Below are 7,840 nucleotides of genomic sequence, written 5' to 3'. Positions count from 1 at the left end.
GCTGGCCGAAGCTGACGGGGCGCCGGAGGGCACGGGCCGACCTGAGGGCGCCGACAGGCCACTGGCGAGGGCCGCTAGCAGTGAGTCAGACCGGGCGCGGCTGGAGTTGGAAAACAGTATTTAGTACTAAGGAAAGGCTCTGCGCTGACAGTCACGTACAAAACCTGGCCTGGGATTCCCAGATGAGCAGGTATTGTGCAAGGGATCAGTCGCTGCGGGGACATCCACCCCAGTCCGACGCCGCAGCTCTGCCCAGTGACTGGAGCCTGGCATGGGAGGGACAGAAGAACACGGGCCCTCAAACGAAGCCCCATCGGAAATCGGGCGGTCAACAGGCGGAGACCACCGCCAGCGACGCCAGCGGTCGGAGGAGGCTGCTGGCGGTGTTCCGGTAGACATTTCAGACGCAGCGTTCCATCAGCTGACAGCCGCTGCCGAAGACCGAGACACCCCACGTCCCCGCAGCTGCCACGTGCTGGCGCGGTGTCCGTATCGGGGCCGTTGTGCGCCCACGTAGCTGCATTATGGGACACAGCGCAAATGTACCATTCGGAATTGATGCACAATACCGTGTATACCCAACCACCAGTGTTCCCAAAAATATAACGATTTGGAGTTCAGCGGAGGACCCAACGCTATGATTATCGCGTAGGGGGTTTTCGCATGCGACGGATCTTCTCCAGTATGCTTTTATTTTTCCTTTCGTGAGAGAGCCCGAAGTTACCTTCCGTTCAAGGATGCGAGAAGCATATGTTTCAGGCGGGTTGTTGGCCAATGCCAGGGGGAAGCAGCAGTATGGCCCGGCGCAGGAAGGCTAGCGGATCATGCTTTTCGACCCTCAAAATTAGCGGTTCGCTCCGCAGCAAAAGAAAAGCGTTATGGCTTCTAGGGTGGGTCAGTCCCGGCCACATTATGACTTGGCGTAGAACCGGTGCGTGAGGTTTGTGCGTGTCTTGGTGTTCTAGGTCACGAGTGGTTTTAGTCTTCTTGGATCAATTTAGAGGAGCAGTGATTACATTCTTAGCTGGACATAAACATTGTTTATAGGAAATTAGCACGATAAAAGTTATGCTCAATCTTATGCACAATTTTGGTATTAAGCCATTTATCCGCAAGTTCTATAAATGGCTGGTGTAAGAGCAAAAACTGCATTGCTGTTGCAAGCAACTATTTAGCAGCGAAGCCGTTCTCGCTGACCAGAGCGCAAACCCCATATTTCGGACAATGAGTGAAACCCCGGAAAATGTCCAAGCATTTCAGTGGGAAAGGTAAACGGCCTTTGTTGCAGACCTTCCCCTGCCAATGTCACGCCGGTCGTTATCTCTGCACACGGCTGACAAGGTCTGGGCACTTACTGAGCTTCCCCCGACCTCCGGGGTCCCGGTTCACACAGAGGTATCAAGGGATCATGGGTTACGACCCCTCGCCTGACCCGGCGCCTGTGCGGTCAGGAATAATTCGGCAATATGGATCACACCACAGTTTCTTAGTCTCCCAGGTCAAAGTAGTTCTGTCAAAGGAATATATCATTCATTTTGCATCAGGCAGTGGTTTCTTTCCCTGCTTAGACGGCGCAGGCGCGGCATTTCTTTTCCAGGGCTTCCATGCCGACTGAGGGACCCAAGCCTCAGTACCCGTCACGCCTTTTGAGAGCTCGTGAAGACATGTATGAAATTTGACGGCGACCGCAGCGCTTCGGATCTAAAATGCTCAGTTCGTTTACACGTGACTTGCTCTCAGTCGTTATAGCGAAGCCAAACGCCCACCGCGCCGTATCACCGCAGGAGCAATTTACGCTCAGCAGGGGGGCTAGCGTGAAGCCACCCTGCCACGCCATCGCATCGCATCGCATCGCATCGCATCGCATCGCACCCGAGCGACGCCTGCAGTCGCCTCATGTGTTGCATATAGTCAGAGCGGCGACAACCTGGCACGGCGCCCGGCCGCAGCCCGCCGGTCCTGGAAGCAGGCCTCTGTGAAGGGGACGGAGACTGGAGTCCGAGATTCCCTGGTGGCTCCGCGTGAGTAACGCGTCTAGACGGCGGACGCTTTGTAAAATCAGCTGAGTCAGTGTGCTGACGAGTGACCCTCGGGGTCGGAGTATGCTCATGTAAGCTGGCCGGTATACAGCGTACACGCCTTCTGAATGTGCGTGCCAGTCTGTCCCCGGCGACCGGTGGCACGCGTTGCCCGGCCAGGGTCAGCTGAATGCAGTGCCGGCTCACATTAGCCCCGGCTCCGGCAGCATGGGCACCTGTCTTTTTAGAGACATTAATAGCCCAATGCATGACCTCACAATTGGGTGATCTTGAACGATGTTTATGACAAACCAATGCACGCAGTGACGTAGAGACCTAAATTACGCTGTCCCCATGCATGAGATGCATAAACGTAGAGAACCGCGACAGTGAGATGAAACGTTGGCTGCACCATTCAATAAACTTCATCAGACTTCAAAGAAAAGGCAACAATCATTCCACCGCCACCAAAACGAACCACAACCACCAACGCAATGCCGCTATCGAAATCGGATTTCCGGTGCCGGAAACGTGCGCGATGCAGTTGCCGTTCTCATTGCGCACAAAGCGAGCCTGAGGCATGCCGAGCTCTGGCTTCCCCCCCCCCACACTACCCCAGGTGACCCCGCTACCGCCGGCAGGGTACCGTCGTCTGCGACCCACCTGTCCGTCAGCGTAGGGGGCCGGCGGCCGACCGCGGACGCCGCCTCAGCCAGGACCGGACCCTGGCGGCACGTGCGGCCGCCCGCCTGGCCTCCTCCGGACCGGGTTTAGCCTCCTCCTGACTGGGTCGGGCCTCCTCCTGACCGGACCGGGCCTCCTCCTGGCCGGACCGGATCTCCTCCTGGCCGGACCGGGCCTCTTCCGGGCCGGATCGGGCCTCTTCCGGGCCGGACTGGGCCTCCTCCGCTTGCACCAGAGCCTCGGCCTGCTCAACCAGTCGACGGATATCGGTGTCACCCACCACCGGCGGCGTCATCTCTTCCAGGGCCTCTCTCAGGCGGCGGCCGGACGTCCGACGGACAGGCCGTCGGCAGGAAGGGGATCGCGGACGTCAGGGGTCACGAGGTCATGGTCGTAGGAAGGTCACCGTCACGGCTCGGGCCGCCGGTCACCGGCTGCGTCCCCGCATGGTGACCGAGCCGTGGGTTACGGCGCGCACCGTTCGCACGTCACCCCGCACCGCCACCCACACCCACAGCCCCGCTGGCACTCGACTGGCATGCCGCCAGGCGCCCGCCTGCCACCTGGTGGCCGGGCGCCGTTACCATGGCGACAGACGGTGGCGACCGTGTCGGCAACGGCGCCGGCGTGAGTCGACGGTAGCGGTGGCGCCGGCGTGAGTCGACGGTAGCGGTGGCGCCGTCGATGGCCAGGGTCCGCCTGCAGCCCCGTGTGCCGCGGACGGAGCAATGTTGTTACAGGGAAAAGTTACACCCCAGTGCCTCAGTGACCAATTTTAGGTGCATGGCAAGGCACGGAAAGAGTTGAATCACAGGATCCATTTGCATTCCCCACTTTCGTGGTGAAGTCCCGCACTTCCAGGCAGATCGCGTGTTATTCCGGGCCAAGCACAAGGTTTCCGTCAAGTTCCCCCGAAAAAAACGCCCAAAGACCGCGTTAATGTTCGGAATAAATGCGCCCGGGCTGCTAGAAAGCATGTGACCGAACCAGACAACTGAATTACACAATAATTTATACGCGTTGCCCGCCGGGTCAGGTGGGCGACTGAGGTCACCGTTCTCGTTCAGTCCTAGATTTGCCACCAATGCTGGCGTTGCGTTTCGTGCCGCTTTGTCTGGCTGTTTGGGCGGCCACAATGCATTCTCTCACCGACGAGTAACTGGCTCTACTAGTCAACCCGATCGTCTCATTCAGGAAAAACCAAACGCCTCGTGGATTGAGCGCGGCATGCGTGACAAGCCGTCATGGAGCCGCGTGCTGTCTATGGGAACGTTGGGATAACCTTGAGAACTACCGGCCGACGGGTGTAGTTATCGACCTTCACAATTCACACGGTGTCATTACCGAGCCTGCCGGCCCTGCTTCGTGTCAGGGACGTGATGAGACAGGATGAATCACGTTCATGTTTATCGGACCTAAGCAGCGCTTTAGCCTGCGCCTGACACTGACGCTACGCAGTGCGGGTCAGATCAACAGTCTGGCGTTCATTTATGCGTGCGAGTCGGCGCAGGTCACTGCGGGCCGCTTCATGTCAGAGAGCAGGCACAGCTGGACTGGAGCCGCGGTGCCCCCTCCCCCTCACCCCTCCCGACCGTATGTGGCACGACCGGGTCCTCAGTCACCGTCATTGCTGCGCCTCAGAGTCACGCTGGTGAGACGCGGTGGGCGGCGCTGGTGTCGAGAACTGGGTGTCGTGCCGCCCAGGCTGACTCTGGCGACGCTGGTGTCGAGGGCTTGGTGCCCGCTGACTCTGGCGGCGCTGGTGTCGAGGGCTGAGTGCCCGGCTGACTCTGGCGGCGCTGGTGTCGAGGGCTGGACTCGACGGCCAACGGCTACACTGGAGGCCCGCCTCACATTACGGCGCGGCACCGGGCGTTAACTGCCGACGGGTGCCGCAGCTGTTGGGCCGGGCGCAGCCACCCCCCGCCAGGCTATCGTGTTGCGTTTCATCACCGAAATATGAGATGGAGGGCGCGTAAAGAATAACAACGCACGTCCGTTTCGCCCACAAGTCATAAATCACAGCCAAGCCATGCCGAGATCCCCTTCCCCTCCCAGTGTGGTGCGGATAGTTTATGGACTGAGACAGGCCCCATCTCAGTGAAATCTCTGAGGGAATGGCCCACTTCAGTCGGGAGAGCGTTTGCCCATAACCGCACGCGGAAAGTCTAGGACTCAAACCTAGGTACCTGCAGAGTTTCATCATTTGCCGCACCATCGGCGTGGAGATTGCGAAGCTAAATAGGACGAAAGGCTGAATGCGTTCTAAAAGATAGGTAGTCAAAGGAACCTGCTCCGCTAACTATGTGTGTGTGCGGTTGTTACAACTTATTCTTATCATCGGCAGCGCATTCCAGGCGGTGCTCTGAGACTACGCGACTGTGCTGGTACGTGTCTGGCTGAGCAACGAGTGCCACTTCCAGATACATATCGCAGAATGATGGTGCCCCTGGCCATATCATACACTCGCAATTACTCAAATGGTTTGTACACTTAATGGTGCCCAAGCTCTGACCGCAGCGCGAAAAGCTTGCCATAAGGGGCATTGTACAGAAAACAAGACGAAGAGTTGCTATCGCAACAGTTATATCTGCACTTTTTCGGGAGCCCGACCCAAGCGACTAAGCCCATACAAGCCCCGAAGACCAGGGGTCGCTGCGCCGGGTAAGACTCCGTAGCGGAGGCTCCCGCGACGACAGCAGCATTCTCGACTCTTTGTCTTCGGCTGTCCCCATAATCACACAGAGCTTTGGTTCTAAAATGCTATATGCTATGATGAAATATTATTATGAAATGTATGATAAAATGACTATGATAAAATGACTTTGACCAGTCGCATACTGATCCAGCCAAGGCTATACAGCAACTCCCAGATATCGGAGTTTGATTGCTTCCAAACCGGACGACGTGGCTCACAAATGCATGGCGTGGATGTAGTGGCGTTCAGGACGCTAGAGACAGCAAGCCAGGAGCGACAAGCCGACACTGCGGTTCTGACGATCCCACGCTCTAAATGATTGGATGATTGAGTGCTCTAGCATGGGAACAGTTCATGCCAACACGATCAGAGCCATCCTTGGCGCGTACCCATGTACCGCCGGATCACACGACATTAGCTTTGGGAAGGGCGATGCGTTTCTAGCACAAGACTCGTAATTGAAGCATCTTAGGTTGTATTTGGTGTATGGTTGCTTAACACGCGCCCAGGTGGCCGGTTGTATACCCTTGGCTCGGGTGGGGGTCAATTTAATCCCTATAATATCTCAGAAGCTAAGAGAACTAGAGAGACTAAATTCACCGTGTGTGTCAATCTGTTTGTGAACTCACTAAGGCAAAATTTTCAAGTTCCTAGGTCATAAACTCCGGGTCAAATAAGGTCAAACAAGGACAAATTACAGCCTGGTGGTGACCAAAACCACACAAGACGTCTTTGAGTTTTGCATTTGGATAAGCGACAAAGATTACGTTAGGTAGTACGCTCCTAAAAACAAACTTGGCCATTCTAGGTTAGTGGCCTATTCTGATGTTTAGAAAGTCTATGGAAGGTGTATAATGCGGTTCCTGTTACCCATAAATTCGAAATGAACACCAGAAGCTACCCGATATGCCCAGCCCTGGAATAATAACACGGGTTAGTTTTAACCTTGGTTTGACTTTCATACCTGAACTTAGGTCAATGTTATTTGCTCATTCAATTGTTGTGTTGCTTAAGAAAGTATCTCGGAGATGTATGGCTTCGTCTGACACTCCGTTGTTGGATCAAATGGAACGATTCCCTAGAAATTGTCTTCGCTGGAACCATGGCCTGACTTTGACCCGCCACAGGTCAGAGACATTACAAGATGCACATAAATTGCTGATGCCAGACGATCCGCTATTCGATTCTCTACAGCTATGCAAAATGTGGCGCTGTTACGCCGCGCCGTTCGGAAACCATTCCGGAAAACCTTCGAGGGGGGCATTTGACCCCCGCCCGAATGCGTGTTAAAAAAACGCTCACTCAGGTCACCATTGCGGGGTAGGAACATTTGGGGACGTATTACCGAATTCTCTAAAACGCGAAGTTGTGCATAAAACTCGCCAGCAATTATTTATAAGAAAGCTGGCATGCTACAGTACATTCTCCCAACGTGTGTTCCAAATGCTTCATACCCGCACACGACCAGCGTCAAGCAGTTGGGGATTTTGTAACCACCACAAGCCGCCCTACGTGGTTGTGCAGGGCTCAAATAGGTGACAAGTGCGGGCAAGTTTTAATTTGCCCCCCACCTCGCACCACAGCTCAGCGCAGACGCAGCAGCGTGGCAGCAGACTCTCGTTAGTTCGCCCCCTCGGCACGCAACCCACCGCAGAACATAAACACCTCTGACACGAGAGGTAGCCCGGAGGTCAGGGTGCAGCGCTGCGCGCCCGACCCCGCGCCGGCGCTGTTTGACCCGCGGTGTGGGCTGGGTCTTGCACAAGCGTCTCGCGTGCTGTGTCGCGACGGGCGCGGGACATGACACCAACGCTCTGTCGGAGTCGGGCAAGAGAGACTTGTGGCATGTGCCTACGTATATCTGACGACAGGCCGCTGTAAAAACGCTAAAGCTTGCCGGATATTTGGATTTTTTATTCCTGAAACTTTGCAAGGCTTCAGGACGCGCCTACCGCGCGCAGTGGCATTTTTGGTTTATCAAGCCCACTAAGATCTTAGGCTTAGTTGATAATCTACGAACAATCAGAACCCACTCGCGTAAATGGGTTCAACCTATACAAACACGAGCTTCTCCCTTCTGCGAGGAGGTCCACTATCCAGAACGGGACGACCCCCTTCTGCGCACGTAGCTGTCAGACCTGTGCAGAGACCCCCTCGACGGCGGGAACCACTCCAGGGTCACTCAGTTCACGCACGTCCATGTGGTGGTCTCCTTAGCAAGACGCGACGTGCGTCACCGTGAATGACCTCGCATGTGTGCGCTCGGCCTGATGGGCGATGATTAACGCGCGCGCACGAGTCCGGACACCCAACCGCCGTCGACACCCGCGTACTGAATCGTAATGCCCGTGACCCCAAGAGCTCCACTAACGCGGTCTCACAGGACGTGTTCGCCCACCTGAGCGCAGCTGGAAAACACGCTGACGCCTCCACGAGCGTT

Source organism: Pollicipes pollicipes, unplaced genomic scaffold (assembly GCF_011947565.3).
Source record: "Pollicipes pollicipes isolate AB1234 unplaced genomic scaffold, Ppol_2.1 Scaffold_2555;HRSCAF=2994_pilon_pilon_pilon, whole genome shotgun sequence".
Taxonomy (NCBI): domain Eukaryota; kingdom Metazoa; phylum Arthropoda; class Thecostraca; order Pollicipedomorpha; family Pollicipedidae; genus Pollicipes; species Pollicipes pollicipes.
The sequence above is the reverse complement of the archived record's forward strand: the minus strand, read 5'-3'. Positions refer to the sequence as shown.